The 21,308-nt window shown below is 39.6% G+C and overlaps 1 protein-coding gene across 5 annotated transcripts in view; it reads right to left on the bottom strand.

Moving 5' to 3' along the window:
- Window positions 1-21,308, bottom strand: part of SGCD (sarcoglycan delta) — a 376,457-nt gene that overhangs the window by 227,628 nt on the left and 127,521 nt on the right. The window contains exon 1 of one of the 5 annotated variants that reach the window (XM_069869199.1): window positions 11,783-11,908. The exons of the other annotated variants lie outside the window; for them this stretch is intronic. The gene's annotated coding sequence lies outside the window, so the exon portion shown is untranslated. Of the gene's footprint in view, window positions 1-11,782; window positions 11,909-21,308 lie in introns of those variants that run through there. 5 annotated transcript variants of the gene reach the window in all.

The following is a 21,308-nucleotide window of genomic DNA, read 5'->3' as shown; positions in this document are numbered from 1 at the left end:
TCTACTTAATGTTTTTAAAATGTAATAGAGTTAATTTTGCACCAAGTTGTTCCCTTTTCCCATCCCAAATTTGTGACCATCTTGCAGGTGCAGTGGTGCATCCAGGGCAGATTTTCTTCCCTGAACTATATTGTATTGAAATGGGAAAAGTCAAAACGAGGAGCAGGAGATCCTAATTTCACTCTACAATGTATGTGACAGATGATATGGATAACTCCAGATGACTGATCTACATCCAATAATCATACACATGGCAGATATGATCTTTAGATAAGATTCGGTCTGGAAGTTTAAATGGAAAAGGAAGTCAGATAATTAAACCCCTACCCTTAGTAATACATTTTTTAAAGTGACAAAATCTATAAAAACCTCAGGCAGAAACATAAAACACAGTTGAAAGATTCATTGAAAACCAAATTAATATTTTAACTCTGTCAACACAGAAAAAAGTCTCTAAATGAGATGAAGTTCAGAATGAGTACCAAGCACAGTGATTTGCTGCCTTTTAACCATAATTTAAATTATGGTTTCTTTAATGTTCACCAAATTCCTCCTGTAGAGTTTCAGCCTTCATTTCCCATGGAAAAAAAACAGCTTGCACCCTCAGTGCTCTGTGTAGGGCTTAAGAAAACGGAACATTCAGCTGAGAAAAAGACAGTGGTTTTCCAATAGCTGTATTGAAAATCAATTAGGCTGAAGGACCAGAGGTGGGATTATTAAAGCTTTCTTCACCTCTATAGCTCTGCACTTACTCTCCAAGCACTATGAATGGGCTTGTTTGCCACATAGTCTTCACTAACAATAGATTTCCAACAGAGAAACTAAAGATACTGAAGCTTTTGAAGCCAGACCAGCTGGTCAGGGCAATATTTCCGCTACACACACTTTAAATGATTTTTCTTTAAGCATATGCTCTCAAAAAGCGTTAAACCCAAAATGAATAAATAAAAAGACAGATAAAGCACAAGCATTTGGCTTGACTGTTTCAAGGAGTTTGCAGCAATCACTACACAGGCGGTTGTTGAGATTGCGGTCTTAATTAAGTGAAGTTTAATTGTTAAATCAACTAAAATTTAAGAAAATTGAGTGATGCATCATGTTTCTGTGAATTGATCACAAGCATAGTTAGCAGCCATGTACAGATCCATATTTAATATGATTGTAATAGTCAAGTCTGAACTAGAATGGGTTCCATGAATAAAAACCAGACATCAGCAGAAGGAAGGAAGGAAGGAAGGAAGGAAGAAAGAAGTTGGGTGAAAATGCCCAGATGATGCTAAACTCTTATCTAGAAAATTTTCCTCTTCACCTCAACCACTGCAATTAAGTTAATTCTGGTTTGCCAGGCAGCTGAGATTTCCAGTAGAACCAGGAGCAGTTCCAGACACCAGGCACTATCTTGCCAGGTGCACATGTTAAAAAATTTATGTTTCTAAATAAGGTTAAGGATCAGGCAAAATGGAAATTGTGCATTAATATGAGCAAATCAGCAACATTCTCAAGGCACCACAGAATATATGAGCAACAAAATGGCAATTCCAGTAGGCATTAAAGACATCCAGAGCCTTAATGGCCCATTTTGAGCTTAATTTAGTTAATTAGAGCTAGATATCTTATTATACAGACAGGCCAAAACCCTTCATCCCCAATATCACCTGCAGCCTGTTACACATGCCTTTTATAGAAGATTATTTATCCAAGTCTTTTTTTTATATATATATATAAAGCATTTTTCATGGCTTGCGTTTACAAATTAGAAAGGTTTTCTGAAGATGATCCTTGAGATAAAATTTAGGTTCTTTCTGGTGAAAAAAGTCAGTGCGAGGTAACAAAGCACTCCTATACAAAGCAAAACCAATTGTGGTGACTTCAGCAAGGATATCATCAAACAGAAACTTTTCATAGACTCAGACTGTTCTTCTACATAAAAATAAGTACTTCTCCATTTGCAAATCTCAGGTCTTAGCCTCAGTGTAACAATTGTGTCTGCCACTCTATTAATTTTATTCTGAGATGCAATGTATTTAGAAAACTACTTAATAATTCAGTATTTTCCCTTAGCCGACTTACAGCATCACTTACCAGAAATGATCAACATTGCGGAATTCATTCTGATATGCTTACTCATGCACAACTGGAGTACAGAAATATGGGAATAAAATTAACAAAAATAGCCACTCTGCACTTCCTAAAGCAGGATTTTAATTTTATCAGTCGTTGGCTCGAAAGTTATGCTCAAATTAGCTTAAAATTTTAAGAATTCCTTAAGGGATAGGTTTGAGCTCTTGTTAATTATGTCACTCCACTAAAGGTAATGAATCCATATGGATTTCTACTACCTAGGAATTGCAGGAGCAGGAACTTCAGCAAGAAGTCATGCATGTGTATCCGAAGGCAGGATTTAAATCTTGTAAGGAAATGAAGCAACTTGCATTTCAAAGTCCCAGAAGAGCTGTACTGGAGCAGTTTGCTCCGCTCAAGCTGCGTGAGAAGAATCAACCACATGCACACGCTCCTGTCCCTCGGAGATCAGTGATTTGCAAAGCGTGCAAAATAATAGCTGGCTCCAGTTAACTGAAAAATACCCTTATAACTGATTTAAAAGTGTGGGGTCTTCAAATAAGAGCAAACCAAAAAAACGAATCTAGGGCTTTATTGAAATCTTCATGTGTCCCATCCTTAAGCTTCTTAAGGACTCTTCATCCCTTCCTTACCAACTTCCTGCCATGTCTCAATTTAGATACTCTTTATTTTGCTCATTTACATCTTCTCCAAATAATTGATTGGTTTGGATAACCATGTAAAAAATTTCCATACCTCAAACAGATGCTTTATTATACCAGACACCAGGATTTGAGAAGAAATACCACAGCAGCACCCTGGGACTTGCTAACTAAACAATAACCCACTTCGTTTGCAACCTGCAGCCGAGACACGTGCCTATGTGCATGTCCTGACAGCTCTGCCAGTCAGCTCCATAGTCACTCATCAAAGTCAGAGGCTCACATGCCCAGACACTACTGGGCTTTGATCTACCAACCAGCTTAGGCTCATACTTTATTCTCAGGATGTGAATAATTTCTAAGCTTATGTTACAGACCTGATTTTCAGTATTAACAGTTGTTCTTCGCTATCAATAGCAAAAAAAAAAAAAAGAAAAAAAGAAAAAAAAAGAAAAAAATGGTCTGTTTAGAGTACAAGAAATACCCTGGCAAGTGGATTTTGCATTTGGGATATGCTTTGCTGTGCCTCTCTCAAGCACTTCTTGGCATTTGCCTGGCAGTCATCCTTACCACCTGTATTGAGCAGCAGCAGCAGGAAAAGCTATTGGTATTCAAAGCACAGCCCAGGTAAGACTACCACCATATGCTGACAAAATATCTCGTATTAGATCCGAGGACAGCTGTTTCACTACCACCTTATATGACATAAGGTGAGAGCAAAAGGAAATTATAGGGAGGAGGAGCACTAAAACAGCCAAATGATTCAGCTCAGGCATCAATCATTTGCATGATCCTGCTTGGGAAACTTTTTGCAGAAATTTGGATACTGCACTCAAAAAAGTGCCTCTGATACACGTATTTACTTCTACAGTCTTTAAGGAAAAATTATTTCTAATATAACTCATTAACAATGGTTACTCAGAACTGCCAGAGAAAATACAAAGCACCCTACCACCTTGAAAGAAAAATGCATTTATCTGGAGATATTACAGCAATATGTCACTTTCACTTTTGTCCTAAATAAAAAGAGGGAAATAAAAATTAAGTGTCATATTAAACACAAATGGTATTTCACTGTAGATTTATCAAAGGCATCCATTTCAGAGTATGGTGTATCTAGACATCTCATTATTTTTAAAAAAATAATAATTTAGCTGGGAAAGAATATTAATTTTCTTAGTGAAGTTTGATCTCACTTTACAGCTTTTCTAACTACATTAGAAACCTCTAAGTGAAGTGTGAATTGCCAGACACTCTCCTTCTGCAAACTGGGCAATAACATTAATCACCGATCCATTACAAAGTGAAAGGAAAGACAGGAAAACTGTCACTAGCAAAATACCTTTGAATGTTTAAATTGTTGTTTGCATGCAGTGAGAAAGTTGACTGTTTCCATTGTCACTTTGCACCAATTCAGCACCATGCAAATAAAATTACAGAGAATGCATTGCTAAACTGATAGGTGAAACATAATATATGTACAATCTTTGCACAGAAGAATTCTACTTTCCTCCGTTATTTGTTTAAAAGGACTATTCTATTCATATACAAATATTTACACAGCACTGAACTACACAACACTGATTTCTTCTTGCATGTAACACTATATTTTAAAAACAGAACTATTCTACTACGTTCAACAATTTTCAGAAATAATTATTACCAAGTATCCCTTGCATTGCTAATATAAAGACTAGGCTACACTTTATTGGGTGTTTATATCCTACTTATGAAATATAACTGAGATCTAAAACAGTTCCATAAACCCTTCAAGCTATTTGCCCTAGAAAAACTATATTGATATTAAAAATATATTTATGATTACAAATATTTTCATAAACCTAAATTAAGCAGCCTTAGATTACTTTGTATTTGCTTATAGGCAGATACTGTGGATTAACTGGGATAGAGCAGCTTGTTATCCCTGAGCCCGCACATACATGCTTACCCCAGAGTAGCTTAGAATTAAGAGGTGAATCAATAGGGTAGATCTCTACAGTGTTATCCCTAACGAATAGGAAAAGGCCTTCCTAGATCCAAGCAATATAGTTAATAATATTCTCATGGCATAGATACTAATTTCTCACACATGTCATGTCTGCTAGGGAAGAAAGATCCTTATGTGGCATGGGCAACCATACTTGAGAAATCCAGCTAGGGATCAGGCAAGTGCAAGTAATTTCAATTGAGACTTCTTATAAAACATCTATGTTTTTCTAAATTGAAAAATATCACAAGGGAACAGTGGGATTTTTAGCCAACCTTCCTTTTCCTTTCCCCAATGACTTTTAAATAAAACAGTAGTGAAAACAGTCTTTATCATAACTCATGTTTTTCTCAGTCAACACAATTCCTAACACCCATCTGCAAAGCAACCTAAAAATGTTGTGGAGAAAAAGGGTAGTTAGAAATAGTGGGGGAAAATGTCTCATTTCAAATAAAAAATTCTTACATTTAGCAAACAAACATTTTCAATATCCCAGTTGAAATGCATGAAGCCTACACCTCACATACCCCTAGTAACATTAGGAGACCAGATATCCCATCGTGAGGCACAATTAAAGCTGGTGATCATAACCACTTTCATTCACCTTAAAAAAAGGGGGCAGGGGAAGAAAAATAAACAAAAAATCCTAACTCAGGGGGTTTTCTCACAGAAATAATCAACTGCTGCCGCTTACAAGACCATCACTGGAGGCATTTCCAGGGCAATGCAAGTGCTTGGAACCAATCTGCCCTGGCTCACACCGCTGCCCTGGGAGGCTGCGAAGAGGGGAGGAATTCAAACATGAATGAAGTGTTTTCCTTGTAATGTCCAGAGTAACTCCTCAACACGCCTGGCTGGTGTTAGAAAATTGTCTGCTTCAGCACAACACTTGCCAGAAATTATTAACACTCAGATTTCTCATGGAGAAAGATTGGCTCCTCCGCACTGCCAAGATGGGTGGTGGAGGAATGAGCAGCTGCACCAGGCAGTCAGCATGCTCCACTGCTTTATTTTACCCTGAGCCAGAGAACAAGGCAGAGCTAAAGAAGCTGTTTTATACTACCTCACTTGCCTTATGCAGGAACAATTCAGGCAGTGATGTCCACCTTGTCATGTGGGTACAAACATGCAAATATCAGCTCTCTAAAGCAGTCACCTTCCACCCCCTGCTCCCAGCACCTTACCATCTCAGCATCTGAAGAGCTTTATTTGACCCTGTTTCTGTAGTATCCATAAGCACCTCATCATCTTTAACAGATTTATGTTCACAAACTCATGGGAAGCAGAGAATTACACGAATCACAATTATGACTTTTTTGCAGACGGCTTTTATGTGAAACACCATCCGAGGCATTTCAACCCAAGTCACACACCAATGATGGGCAAAGGTGGGAGAAGAAATGAGGACCAGCATCCACTGGGATGCAGCCATGACCCCTCAGCAGCCATGCTGTCCTTATTAAGAATACCCTCTCCTTTCCCTTAATTCCTCCTGCACCATTTCATCATCTTGACTATTATCTAAAACCCCAGATAATATTATCTACCTATGTCTCATTAAACATTTGTAACTTTAGCAAATATCTAAAACTCTCAGATTCAGAACAACCCATACTCAACTCTGCAAACTTAAGTCAGGGTTGCGGTTGGCCTTATACCGATAACCAGCTGGTAGAGCAGAATTAAATGGCAGATCTTCAGCCAGTACCTCAGCCAAAGACAAGCACAGAGCAATGGTTTCCAAGAAGCACCTTTATCCCTGCCCTGCTCAAGATGGGTGCACAGGGAAGGGCCAATCTTTAATTTTCTTTCTATGCCCATCTGGCTCAACATGTGATGTTGTGCATCTCAGGATGCTCCAAGATGGAAAATGGGTTATACTAATTTAATGATTGAAAATATTTATTTAAGAATGAAAATAAATTATTTGATACAGGGATATGTGGCAATAAAGAAGAGGGGAGGAAATCCACAGCTGTTTGGGGCTAGTGGACCACAACAGCCTATAAACTCCCAAAACTGTGTACTGGTAGCAGCACAAGGCAAGCACAGATGCTACATACAGAAATGTTTTGGGCAGAAAGGTAAGTTTGCATCAAGGAAGATAACAAGGTAGATGCATGCAGCTTTCTTCCATGCCCATGCACGACTTGTCCCAGTGCTAAGCACTGCTGTTGTTGGAAAGTGAGTCCCCATACCCTGAGATACAGCATTTCCCTAGTACTACATATTTCACGATATTAAGACAACAAAAAACTGATTGAGAACATCAGAATAGTCTGGAAAATTTTGTCCCTGGAACTAACAGGGAAAAAATAAAATTAAATTGAATAAAGAAAAAGCACATCAAACAAACTGTTGAATGAAGTCCCAGGAATATGTTTAACTTCCTCTTGAGTCTACTGAAAGGCATATCAAGCTTGGGCTAAAGCTGGAGAAGTATTAAAGAGTGTTTTGTTGATTTAGTCCTAAAGAGGACTGAAAAGGAGAATAACTATTAAAAACCTGGAGATGTGCCACTGCTTGTTTTGTTTCACACTTTCGATGGGGAACTCAACACAATCAATGTTTTGTTGGTTTTTTTTACCAAAATTTCCCCCTATTTTTAAAATCAATTTTCTAATTTATCAAAGCACTTTTAAACTAATCTTCATATTTTACAGTGTAGCATACTTTTTTGGTGAAGCCAAGCAACACACAGAGCTTCATATCCCCTGGGAGAGTAAGTTTAGACTGCAAAGTACTCCACAGTTTTCCACGCTTCTGAGCCACCTCCGACCCACTCCTCTCCATTTCTGCCCCAGGGTCCTACCCAGGCTCCTGCCAGCATTACAGTGGATACCAGAATCATTGGCTTACTGTCAAAGCTACCTTGAATCAGTTCAGCTGAACATCCAAAATACCTTTGTATATTTTTCTCTGAAAGAAAATGCTGTAAATTACAGCCCCCAACTATGTCATTATGTTACCAAAACAACAAAAACTAGCAATGAGAAACAGTTCTTTGAAGAAAACTGGGAAGAGATATGACACAGTAACTACCCACTATTATTTGAATTGCAGGAATCTCATCTTTTTTACAAGTTCTAGATTTCTTTTTGCATTTTTTTTTCACACACATAAAACATGCTCAAAACACACGCCTAATAGGATCTAATGTTAACTCAGCACTCAACTCTAAAACAATTTACACCTCATGCAGGTGAAACTACGTAGTAATCCTCATTTTTCAGTGTACAATAACAAGTAAAGGGCTAGGTAAGGAAAAAAGATGCAATGAAACTCAAAACATTCGGCTACCCCAAGTCACCAAAAGTTAGGGCAGAGAGTCAGTCACGGTGCTGTATGCAAAGGAAGATGCTCACAAACTGACCCAGCACACCTCAGCTGGCCTGCTGTATTAAAGAACAAATAAAGAAATAAAAAGTTTTTTTTAATGATTATTTGGTTTGTTAGTTGGGTTTTATTGGCAGGGAGAAATGGGAAAACCAGAAACCTTATATTCATAATATATGACAGTGGATGTTTCACAACAGTACACCTACCTGTTATTCTAGTCACATTCAGACAAAAGTTTGGTATTATTTCTATCCAACTTTGAATATCACACATGCAAAACATCCCACTGCTGTTGGGCCACAACATGCTGTTCTGGCCAAATGCCGGGTAATGAGGAAGGGAAACAAAAGACCAACTGCAGTATTTCTCCCTTAGGAAAGGATAAACTTAAGCTAATTACATACTTTCTCTGGAATGAAGAGAATTTTAAACCACGCTTCCTTCCCCTTAGCTAGTATTTATGTTAACAAAGAAGGACAATAGCTACTAGGATACACCTAAAACTGAATGTCAGACCATTATCTACTTTTGATGGATGCCAGCGATATTAAACAATAATTAAAAAAAAGTGTGGATGCTACCAGTTGAGACATGCTTTAAACACCAATTCACATTGGGTTTTTTTCATTACATAATGTTTTATCCAATTAATCATCCTACTTTCATACAGTTTTCCTCTTTTTTTTTGCCCCCAGGTAGGTCATTGGATAGTGATGCTTATTTGTCAAAGTTCATGTGCCATTTTCTGCTTATTAACATGTGAAGAATCACACTACAATTTCAACATCTACACCACGTGAAACAACTCCAATGCCAGGATCTCAGAGTTAACTTCTTTGTGTTGATAAAGGAAAAAATAAGTCCCCTTCATTTATATCTGAGATTAAAGTCGTCTTTCCTTGCTGCATCAGACACTACAGCTTCCTTTCCAAGGGTACTTTATTTGGGGTTTAGTTTAATTTTTTAAATACCTGCAAGGAAGAAAAGAGGAAACAACACATCGGGTTCGTTATTTCTTTCCAATTTCACACAATTTAATTACATAAGGATGGATTTTCAACTTTATTTTAAAATAACATTCAAACACTTTCTGAAAAGAAAATCCTGTATTTACCAGGAAAGGACAGAATTTATCAAAGGCAGATGTCAAATGGGGAGAATTAGAAAAGAAAGTGCAATTCTTTTCTGTGAAGTATTCAGCCACAAGGGAGAAGACCAAAAGAAACTAAACAGTATCTTCCTTCTAATATATGTTGAAAAAATAATGAGAGAAAGAAAATGTGAACACTTTAATTCCATATATCCTTGTCAGTATGTGGGACTTCAGGAAGATTAAAAAAAAAAGCCCAACATTTTGACCGCTTCAGGCTCCCCTAGGAATATGTTTCAGTTACTAAAAAAGATCTTAAACTCAGAGCTTCCACATGCAGTTTAGTCAACTGGACCACCACTCAGCATCATGCTTCAGCACTTCCTAGAGCTATCCATAAATCTTCACATGCTCCAAAAGAGAGGCTTCAAGACAGAAGCTGCTGGCTACCAGCACTTCAATAATTCACTTCTATAAAACCATTTTCTACCAATTGCACAGAGCCAGTGGCCAGCCTGGCCTTTGAAATGAGAGGGGCAAATTTGGTAGGAGGCATAAGGCTGCAGACGGCCCCCCGGGCGTGCTGCCCTCTGCAAACACTGGCCAACACTGGTAGGAACCTATAAATAAATGAAATTTAAAAGACTTGCCAATATAAGAGCCAAGCCACCCTTTGAGAAAAGTGGCTTTTGAAAAGAAAATCCCTGAGGTGGGTAAAAGGCTCTTCCAGCTAAGTGGAAATATTTCAGTCCTCAAACAATTTTAAAACAAACTCTTTAAACTGATGGGAGAATTGCAGGGTGAGCCCTGCTTCGCTCCAGGGGCTGCTGCTGACCCTGGGATCCCAGATCATCTCCCAGATACCTCCATGGCACATTGGAAAGCACTTTCTGCAGAAGCCCCATACCGTCACACACCCAGCCCATGCACATTAATCTCTGCAAGACCAAACTCATGTTTAGCACAATACATCTTGCTCTCCACTGTCTAGAGCAAGGAGTCTAATCCTTCCAATAATAAACTGTCAGAAGAACAGTCTCTAGTCCCTGCAGGAGATGCTCTGTTATGCAGGGTAATTTTGTACTCAGAAATTTTCAGAAAGGTACCATTCAGTTCCTCTTCCTTTGTCTTAAAAATAAACAAACAAACAAACAAGTGGGTATTTTTTTTGGCAGAATAAAGGAAAAGGAGGACATCTCAGACTGGTGGAGGCTAGGACTGGGTTTGGAGGAAGAATGGAGAACTAAGAGGCAACTGAACTTCCCACTCAAGGTCTGCTCCAGGTTTCACATTTCTAGTAGAGTGGAAACCCTGTATGCAAGAGCCTAAAATTATCAAAATATTATATTTCGATGGGAGGGGCCTGCTCACAGTGTGCCCTGGGGTGAAATCAGAAGGCAGAAATACAAATTTGCTCAAGGCAGACCAGGGTAAATGGAGCTTGCTAAGAACAGATAAGAGGGTCCTGTCAAGAAGATTAAAAGGAAGCAGACGCTCACAATGGAAGGGCAGAGGGAAGATTGGAAACCAAGCAGTGTGAAACAGGAGGAAAATGGGATGCAGCCACAGAACACAACGGACAGCCTGAAAGGTGAGTCTACCCAAAAGACAGCAATGGGAAACTGCTGCCCTGATTTATGTTCATTCCATCAGGTCAAGCCTAAACCCTAACACACAAATAGAAAAGGTGAAAGACTCAGGATCTGATCTCAGCTTCATATTTAAATTCATGGAGTTGATGTATTTGTTTGCCTGACTAATGTTCAAACTGACAGTAGCAGTTTACATGGACACTGGATTATAGTTCCAACACTTTAAAAGTTATTACTCTGTGGTTTGAATAGTTTCGAACCAAGAACTTAGATCCAAGCCACAGCAAATTTACAAAGAGTTCAGAAATGTATTTTATGTATAATTCTTCTCCTTAACATAACTGAAATCCAAATCCTAATACGATCTGAGAGGGTGAATCACAGCTTCAAAGGTCTTTGTATTACCCAGTATTTCACCATGCCTCTCACAAGATGGGAATACTAAGTGATCCCCCAAACTAGCAGCCATCACATCTTCAAAGGCAAACGAAACTCAACAGCAAGCAAACTGAGAAGAGAAATGAGCTCTTCCTTACAGCTGTGATTAAATGGTCCAATTGTCTAACGCCAAGACAAATATTGTATTTCACTGGATTTAACTGCATTTTACCCAGGCAAAACAGATTATAAAACCAGGAGATAATTTGCAATTATGCACTAAAAAGCGGTATACAAATTTAACAGTGTCCATACACTGACATATAACACATTTTTGTTCTTACCCTACTAAGCATGCCAGGCTAACTGAACCTATAAACCACATCATCTACATTCAAAATGTAAATGTTTTTTCAAGCCTTCCTCCTCCCGACTTCCAAATTTAGTCTCAAGGCTGAAGGCTTCATGTTTGTCAATTAACCATAAGGCTCTGCAACCCATGCTTATGGGACATTGTTCATATGCCCCTTCCAATAAAGCACATAGAAGCAGGACGACTTCAATATTTCCCCAAAACTCCTATCACACTTCAGTTCCAGGTATTTTATAAGTACTGTTATGTTCATATAAAAGTTCTACATTTCTAACCTATGTGGGAGAAAAAAGTACCTACCTCCTCTTGCACCTCTGATAAATTAATTCCCCAATATGATAGAACCATACAGAAAAATAATTTTCTCATTGAGGTTAAGTTTCCATTCCTTGGATTTGCAATGTTTCTTCTGGCAAAATTATTATATGCCTGTGAAGCTGTAAGAAGGCGGGGAAAAGCTGCACATAAAAGATGCTCCCAACACTGGAAGAGACGAGGAGTGAAACAACTCATGGTGAAGGCTGAAGTCTCATTGCTGCGTGGTGCTTTGCATCTCTTCCAGACTTGCACCTCCAACTCTACTTCTCTCTCCCTCCCAAATTACTGTGTCTCCTGTTACTTCCCATCACTGAAGACGTCAGCAAGTTTTATCATCAGCATGAAACCTTCATTGGAAAGAGTCAAGTTTATTTTGTTCAATGTGTTTTTGCTAGATAAGCATTTGGGAACTGCTATTTGTCTTGCAGAAGTCCTGTTTCCACTTGGTAAAGGCCAATAGCTTGCAAGCTGATTTCTGTAGTGTTCTACTTAATTGTGAATCTTGTTTCTTCTAGTCAATCTTCACGATTACAGTCAAGTACTGTCCTGTCCTGATATGCATGCAGCGATACTTTTGGCAGATGTATTTATATTCAAATACTCCAGATCGGGAGCAATTTTAATTTTTCCTCCCCCACCAGCACAGCAACTCCCCAGGAGAGCAGAAATACTCCCCAGATGCCTTTTCTGCAGGAACAGAAAGCAGGCTTAAAATCCTCAGTGAATCTTGAGCTGAGCACAGCAGCACTGTGTACTTTCTGTCTTCCCATCCAGATACTGGCTGACCGGTGGTGGTGAGAAAACAAGCATTGCTCGCCAAGCATTTATGAGGGGATGAACTCCTCAAGAAAATAACACCCACCAGGGATGGGCACCGCTCCAGATGGACAGATTGCAGAAAGAAACTCATCAGCGTATGTCAGAACTATTTTGTCAATTTTTTCCCAAAAATTTATCTATTTTGAAACACATTACACCAGGATAAGAAGGAGTTCATTCGTTTAAAGCACCCAGGCCAGAGCCTGGCCACCTCCCCGCTACAAGGACCTCTTGGTGCATCAAGGTAGTCAAGAAAGTCCCCACATATTTAAATCAGTCTTTCAATACAAGTATGTCAGAAGACAGGACAAAGATTTTAATGTTGGAAAAATGCCCTCCCAATGTAACTATTTGCTCTGAACCACGTAGCTGGGAGGATGAAAACCAGTATCACCAGCACAGCCCCACTTGTACCAAAGATAGGTGCTGCCCCTCAGAGCCTTCAGAGAAAGCGAGTGCTGGGCAGATGCCTTTGCTGCAAAGCTTATGAGAGAAAATGAAAGAAAAAGAAAGGGAAATGTATTTTCAGGCTCCAGGCAACCTTTCCCCTGAGCAGTGCAGTTTCTGTTGAGTCAGAGCTGTCATCTGCCCTGCAACAAACTGATCTTCACTGTCCATTTTGCGAGTAAGATTCAATCAGACTCCCTGGCCTCTTGGGGAGCCAGCACTTTACCGTGAACTGCTTCCACTCAAATGTAATGGAGTGAGATTGCACATGCCATTATTTTAAATGGTTTGAGGCCACACAGTCCCCAATTTCATTAGCTGCATTTATATACCGGCCCTACACTTAATACTGTGGAACCCAGCAACACGTATACATTACGTGTCATCTTCCCACCACAAGAAGAAAAAAAGTAAAAACCAAAGAAATTAAAACATACTCTGACAGCAGCAAATGATCAGCAGAAACCAGAGTACCAGTTTAAGTAACTCAGAATCACAGAATTACTTAGGTTGGAAAAGACCCTTAAAATCATCAAGTCCAACAGTCCCTTAGCACCACATCTACACATCTCTTTGTCAGTGCAGGTTGAGGATATTTCTGCATGTGTGTATAAACATCATACACCTCAAACAACTGTTTTCAAGTGCCAGACACAGAATGAGCATCCTCCTATTCCGCCTTGTAAATTAGAAAGATTACTGAGAGTCAGACCTTGCACACACTGACACTGGCAGGCAGTGCAAAGAACTGGGAGCCCAAGACTTTACCTGCACTCAGGAGTTTATCTAAGGTCAGGTGTTATATTTCAGCTAATGAGCTAAATTAACACCAGAGGCTGAGTGGGCACTACAGAGACTAGTCAGATGCATGTGTTTGCAGGGCAAACAGGCTGGGAACAGGCACAGGAGTTGACTTGCTCATCCATTTAAGCCAACCTTAGGCCAGTTTACACTAAGTTGAAACACATTTAAAACTGAACTTAGAGGCTGATACAATACTGCACTGTAATAACTCAAAGAGCATATGTCTGCATACTGGGCAACACCTCTGGATCTCTCCAGCAACATGAGGGAAATAGGAAAATAATAATATACAGATCTCAAACTGAATAGCATGACAGAAGCAAGATGAACCACTAGAACACAAAACCATTAGTGATTAAATTTTACGTAGCTCAACAGGTGAGTCTAATCAATGTTTAAATACATGTTTTTCCTGGAAGGGCTATATTTTGTATCAATTTCTTTGAATATTTTAAGAAAAATTAAACACCTCTGTTAGACTTCTGAGGATTATATTAAACTTGTATAGTTGCTCATTCATTTATTATGCATGCCATTTTGTACCTTTGCAAAGCCCATCTGAAAGAATAATAAACTACTATCATTTAAAAAAAGAAATGAAATTAATGGAGTTGAATGCTGATATATTTTTACGTTTTGTTATTAATTGCAACATGGATACAGTCAAACAACAGATGCTGTGAGTACTTTTTAGTCACCAGCAATTTTTGGTTTGCTGTTTTTCCTACAAAACAGATTTTTCATTTAAACAGCTCCTGGGTGATTTTCAGCATGGAAAATTAAAACCTTCTCTATTGCTCAACAAAGAAACAGTGATTTGCTGTTAATTCATAGAAGAAAGAAGCAAAAAGATAATTTTTATCCAAACACAAGGTAGTAGGAAAAGAAAAGGATTGATCATCTGGGAAATAAAGCTACCCTGCAAACAATGTCACATGCAAAACTACAGGGCAAGCTCAACAAGACAAATCTGGCTCATCCACCTCAGTAACTGCTTCATGGAGGCAATTTGGGCTATATTTTTCCATCCTTCACCCCAGAACCTCCCCTCACTGTAAAAACGACACTGTAATACTGCATTAAGCAACACTATGGGAATATTCAGTGGAGCGCTCTTGTTTCAAGATGAACTTTTTGGTTTAAATTTGATCTATATTTTGCATTAGAGAAGGTGAAGCCAATTAAATGCTGCTTCACCTGGAAAGGAAAGTAGAGAACCATTGGTTTCAGAGCCTTTTGCCTCATCGACTCAGCACATAGCCATGGTGAAGCCAAGTTTTACTCCTGCACATCCAGAGCTCACTGCACCCATCTGACACCAGGCCACCGGTCTCAAGTCACCACTACAGAAGCCCTGCAAGCCCAAGGCAACAATCACTTCTTTTCAAGGAAGCACTGCTGGGCTTGTGCATCATACATCTCAGAAGATCTGAGCCTAATACCTAGGTAAGGATAATGTCTGGACTTCACAACAGGTGCTCTATCCTGTAAATATGCCACAGTGAAAAGGTCTATCTCATCCATAGCTGTGAGGAAATTCACATTTTTGATGCCATTAAACAGTTTACTTCCATTCAAATCAGGCAGATAAAAAGATTCAGGCTTTTTGCAGACTTTTAAGAATCACAGTGCTGCAACCAGTACATCAAACTACAGAAGTGAGAAGAGAGATCGTGTTCAACACATGCAGCATCCACAACCATCTCTAACCACTCATTGTATGGGACACCTAGAGAAGTCATACACAGCTAAGTCCAGAAAAGATTAGTCCAATGAAAGAGCCAGCAGCAGGATCCATGCTGTGTTGTTCACCACTTGGCTGCTAATAAGGAGACCATTGCCCAAGAGGGAAGCACCCAAAAGTCTCTGGACATCTCAAGGGTGGAAGCTCCAGGTGTTTGTGGAAGGGCACGGGGAAGTATAAAGGGCCTTTCAGAGGCAAGTAGGATCACCAGAGTACCACCAGAATGTGTTACTCATCAGAGGGGAAAAAAGAAACAACTTGGGGGAGGGGGCTCGAAAAGGTATCACACATTTGTACTATGCTGGCACATAAGAATTATAAACAGTGAAAAAAAGTCATGACACAACCACCTAGGCAAGTCCAGAACAACAGCGATGTGAGACAGAAAGTGCAGGCACCAAGGACATAAATTTATAGGATGAGAAGACAAGCCTCCTAAGCACAATATTTACTGCCTGCTCAGTATTCCTTTTTTATTTTTCTCTGTTTGCTTGACCTTGGACACTCCCTTTTTGGTATTCTCTGAACAGTGCAGAGCTCTCTTTCAGAACCCAGCAAGTCTTAGCCCTTCCAGGCTCACAGGCAAAAGTATTTTGCCCTGTCTAACATCAGACACACAAAGCAGGAGCCACCTTCTCTCCCTAATGCATAAGATAAGGCTGTAATGACAGGCTATAAAGCCCTCCACATACACACAACTGATGAATATTCATTAAAAGTCAACACCTAGCATTCATATCATTCCAGCCACACAGGGAGGATGAAGTGCCTCCCCCTAGGTAGCAACACTTCACTCAATTCATGATGGGCCACTTTGTACCACATTAGATAAAACCACAGCTGCTCGCATCCTTTGCATTTGAAGCTATCTTTTTTCCTTTATAAACTGCATTCAGAAGGAAAATGGAGGCATGCATAGCAACCCTGCTAGCACTGCAGAATGCACTCACCTTTTTCCACATGCATACCCAAAGGTATTTTTCCATGAGATAATATTTTTCAAGCTCTTTTGGACTTGGAGAAAAAGGGCTCCGAGCGAAACAAAAACATCTCTTATCTTGAAACAACTGTCAGTTTAGGAAACAATTGACTGAGCAGCAACTGTGTCCTGGGTATGTACATTGGTTTATATGAGGGTGTTCCTTAAAAGAGAATCCCAGATGTCCAATTAGTTCATGAGCATCTACCTCCTGCTAACCTCTTCTAGCACCAAAAGCACATATCCCAGGTTGTTTCCATGCTTTCCAGGACTGCATCTGAGCTAGAAACGCCGGATAATCATTTTTAACATAGCAGCTGTGAGTATGCCCAGCCTTTCTGGACTCCTACACATTCATCATATTCAGCAAGGAGAGTCTTCCAGATTAATACAGAGATACTGGAATGGCGATGGAGAGATAAATGGCGCAAATCGAACAAACTATAGATTAGGAGGCTTTTAGGCACATTCCTGCTTCATCCTTACATACTGCCCACATCACCTCAACATGCATTAGTACTTAATCATCTGTTGTGCACTGCACAGATAAAGTTATGTGGTCAGATCCTCAACCTTAGTTATACTGAACTGCACTGATTTACAGCAGCCGAGAATCAAGCCCTGAAGCTTTGGAGAGACTCCATTAGCTTTATTTCGCCTCCTGGATGAAGACAAGACTCTGTACTCATCAATATGATGCACATTCTGCTTCACTCCCAAGCTCATGGCATCTGACCATTTGACACTGGATGGACCACAGCTTCTTCCCAGTATGTTCTGGGGGCAACAACCTATTTCCAGAAAACTCTGGCTGGATGTTGCCATGATAGTATCTGTCTGAAACAGACCCTGCAGCAGACTATGGAGAAAAGCTATGATAAAGTCCACTGCTCACTGAGGAGAGCCTGCACACCTCATACTTTCCAACGCATGCCCTTCAGCTCCTGCTACGGAAACTAACGTCACCATGGACTGCTACACAGCCCCCTCATTGCTTCAGGCAACTTGACCTGAAAATATTAGGTAACAATCTCAAAAGCACAGACGACCACAGTGTGTCCAAAGCAGATCTGAGTGAAAGTCAGCACAAGTGTGCCTAAGCTACCACAGAGAGTGCTAGCAGCTTCAAGAAATACAGAGGAAAACCAAGCTATACGCAGTGACCAAGGACGTAAGGTACCAGACAATATCAGCACTGCAGATTCCCAGCCAGTCCACTTGCCAGCAACCTCTGCCCACTGCCAGGGATGAGCAGGGTGACACTCCCTGCACAGCACAGCACGGATCCATCTCTTGCACTGGTATAGACAGTGGCTATGATTGCACCTGTATTCCTTAGGTATGCAGAAGACTACAGTGAAGCCTATGATGGAAATCTATTCTCCTCACATCTCCCCTGAACCTTACTCAAGCCCCACAGGTAGAAGCCAGCCACCAGGGCTGAGCCTGGGGCTACGGAGAGACTCAGAAACACATTTCACAGACATTCACACTCGGAGCTCTGAAATACTAGCTGTAGTCAGAATATAAAAACATATTAGAATTAAAATCTAGACAGTGAACAATTTTTCAAAGGTGATCAGACATTCTCATCTGATGCTCTGAAACCCAGATTTTACAACCTAAATTGCTCGTCAGCTTGCACCAAGGTAGTCATTTGTCATGTCTCCTCACTCTGCAATTCTCGTATTGTTAAACGTGAAAGACAGTAGTAATTCAGTTTATGAAAGCCATGAAAAAAATAAAACATCTAAAATAATCTAGGCCAGTTCATTTGAAGTGCAAATGACTTACGCATGCAATACGAAATGCAACAAGTAGCTTTCAAGTTGTCTCATTTATGATAACACAAAAGTTGTGGATAGAATGAGAATTTCCAGGTAGTTATCAGGGAGTTTTGAATATGATTTGTACTTCAAACTGCATTAGCAGCTCTCACATCATGTCAGCAGCTTGAAAAAACAAACAATGAATTACATCTCTCCCAGTTTTTATTCTGCCTTGACTGACTAATCTCATCACTGTCTCAAATGATTTTTCATTCAATGCAAAATGCTCTGTTCTTTTCTAAAGGAAAAAGAAACCTAACACATCCCCTGACTTATCCCAGTTTACAAAGATGAATAGTCAGTCATCAGCAGAAGAAATATCTGGTTATCACATCCTCAGGTTACACAAGCTGCACTAGACTATCTGATATCTCACTATTAGCAAAACAGAACCAAAGTTATTCCTGCTTTCCCATCCTTGACCTGTACAAGCTAGAGGATGAGGAAAAGGAGAAAATCAACATCCCAAAGGTAAGACAGACATGCTAATTCAGACAGATTTTTAGATGCAGAAAGTGATGCAAGTGAGGAAATACATTTTTAAACTTTTCCTTGAATTCTTAGCAAGTGAAGGAAAAAAACAATTTTAGTCAAAACAATGAACTATAGCCATGAGTTGTATTAACACTTTATAGATTTGACATGACAGTTAGCAGCTTCTATGGGCCAGGAAGAGCAGGCTGTGAGAAAGCTACTGCTCCTTTGTAAACCTGTCTTTTTAACTTTTTATTACCCCTAACCCCGGGCTCTGGTTTTTCTATCCCATCAAAGACCCCTTCACCCAGGTCAGAACACTCACCCTGCAGCACAGCAGCTGCTCCAAACAATTCCCTGGCTGCAAGCAGAAGCCTAGATAGCATCTCCCTAATGTACCAGGGACTTGAAGCTGTATCATCACTTAAACGCTTTGCTTGCCTCCAACAGCAGACAAGGGTTCACTAGGTAAGGGAACCTGTACACTGCAGCACTGGTCCTTTCCCCAGTATCTCACAAGTTTATTCCCTAGCTTGTCCCACAGTAATTTAATTCAGCAGCACAGTTCAGAGTCTGAAAAGGTTTATATCAGCACATGGTACCAACGCATTGTGTGCCAGTGCTGGCTGGAGTCAGACAGAGGCTTTGGGAATGCTGCAACTCTCAACAGCCACATAACATTGCAAGCACATCTGCATCCTGATATCACATTGCAACTCTGGAGCTGCTCTGAGTGCTAAAAGCCGGTTTGAATGCAAGGGACAGTGGTTTGTAATTTGTGCAATTTGCAATTTTGCATCTTTAGGCTTAGGTACTCTCATTAGGCTGTGCAGTCCATGCCCCTCATTTCACCTCTATTCTTCCTTTAGTATCAGAAGCAGTTCACTGAATTTCTGAAATATCCCTTACTAGGTATTTGGTTTCTCTTAAAATAGAATTTGCAGAAAAAAAAAACATAATGTTTAAACGCCCTTCAGCAATATATCTTCTAAATTACAGTACACATTAATTTTTCACAGAACTTCATGAAGTGGTTTTATCTTCTCACATCTTGCTTCAAGTGACAACAGGGAAGGATTTAGTAAAAGTATCTATGTAGGTTTTATCAGCAAAAAATATAAATTCAAAAGAATTCAATCAAAAAAATTGCCCTCCTTTTCTCCTGCTTTTCTAAAGATTGCCATGAAATTGAAATTCCTGAAATAAAAGAGAACTTGCATGATACTGTCCATCAAGTGGGCTGAGCATCAGTAGCCTGACACACACACTGGCTAGAAGCATATGTTGCAAAACTCATATTCAAACCAGGAGAGGAGCAGGGATGGGTGGAAGCATCAATCAGCTGCCACTAATCCAAAAAGTCACAAGCACAAAGCCTGCACGCAAAGAACCTGAAACAAGCAAGAAAACTGATCCTAATTGGTAATGGTACATGGACAAAATAAGATCATTGAAACACATTTAATTGCCTTTCCACAAACGACACTTCAAAGCAAGTAAGCAAATCTTGATCACTGAGAAATTTTAAGAACGAGTTAGACAACCATCTGTCAAAAATAAAGTAGGATTTGGAAGAACAGGTCCTGCCTTCAGGCAAGAGGAGGGACAAACTGAGCTCTTGCTATCCTTTCTAGTCTCATTTTTTCTGTGAAATCTGTTGCAACAGGAGGAATAAGTTTACAACTCACCAAATCTTCAGACTATTAAGGATTTGGAGCATAGGATACTTATAGCACTTGTTCTGAGCTCTGTGATAGAGCAGCTTCTTCTTCTTCAGTATAAAGTGCTTTTCATAGCATAATACAGACCTGGATAGATAGTGGGGGAAGCAAGGTTAATTTTCACATCCAAGATTCTTGCAAGCATCCTTTTTCTGTAGGAATTACACTGTTTCTAAATCATTGTAGCAATTTGCATACATTAAACTCCAAGAAAAACTGCTACATTATAGAAAAGGCCACTCCACAGATTGAGCAGGAGTGGGATTAGAATAATGGAGCATGGGATGGGCACACACAAAGCAGCAATCAGGACTCTATAACTACACAAAATAAGCCTAAAATAATAATTAATTTCTGCACTGAGAGTTACTGTTAAATATTTCCTGAAGGAACTTTGAAAACCTTATTCCATGAAAACCCGCGAAGTTTTAGGTTGAACAACATCTACTAAATTCCAACAAACTGAAAGTGAAGGAAGTTAAATATCTCACTACACGCAGTACCATAATTTGATGCATTGGAGCAGTGTCAAAGTTAAATATGAACGACCATATTGCTTTGACAAGTCTAAAAACCTGCAGGGAATTGTTTCACACATTCAAAAACATAAAAACAAACTTAGGAAAAAGATGCCATGAGGAAACAGTTTTCCTTTTCCATTCATTGCACATGCATTTTGACAAAGACAACA

This window comes from Phaenicophaeus curvirostris, chromosome 15 (assembly GCF_032191515.1).
Source record: "Phaenicophaeus curvirostris isolate KB17595 chromosome 15, BPBGC_Pcur_1.0, whole genome shotgun sequence".
Lineage (NCBI taxonomy): Eukaryota > Metazoa > Chordata > Aves > Cuculiformes > Cuculidae > Phaenicophaeus > Phaenicophaeus curvirostris.
This window is presented reverse-complemented; position numbering and strand designations above follow the sequence as displayed.